Source organism: Penaeus monodon, chromosome 28, assembly GCF_015228065.2.
Source record: "Penaeus monodon isolate SGIC_2016 chromosome 28, NSTDA_Pmon_1, whole genome shotgun sequence".
NCBI classification, from domain to species: domain Eukaryota; kingdom Metazoa; phylum Arthropoda; class Malacostraca; order Decapoda; family Penaeidae; genus Penaeus; species Penaeus monodon.
Window position 1 is genome coordinate 35157447 of NC_051413.1, and position 443 is coordinate 35157889.

At 43.6% G+C, this 443-nt stretch overlaps 1 protein-coding gene across 1 annotated transcript in view; it reads left to right on the forward strand.

The window, feature by feature from the left end:
• LOC119591556 (probable RNA-binding protein 19) overlaps positions 1-443 on the forward strand; it is a gene marked incomplete in the record, with an annotated part of 63063 nt that overhangs the window by 26237 nt on the left and 36383 nt on the right.

Below are 443 nucleotides of genomic sequence, written 5' to 3' on the forward strand. Positions count from 1 at the left end.
GGCAAAGGCAAGGGGAGTGATGTGCCTAGTCTTTAGACATAGAGATGAAGGATTTTTCCTTTTTTCTTTTTTAATTTCATAGTGTGTTGGCATTCACTGCCATTTGATAAGTACAAGATCTATGTATAGCTGTTGGCCAACTTTTTGTCATTTATCAGATATGTCTGCCAAGTGGTGATAATGATCAGTCATGTAAGGGGGTAGTGGTTCCTGTACAAGATATCTGAACAAGAAAATTTTTCCAGTTAAAAACAATATAAGTATCACATTTCAGGTGATCCCTATGGCCGTAATGCTCCTCTAAATGCCTTGTGACTGGAGCTCTGGTGCCCCATCCCCAAATCTGGCTGCTGCTGCTGGGCCTCAGCCAGGGGGCAAGGCATCAGCGGGACTACAGTTTTTGGGGGTCAGTACAACTCAACCAGATGAGTGGGGAAAACTCT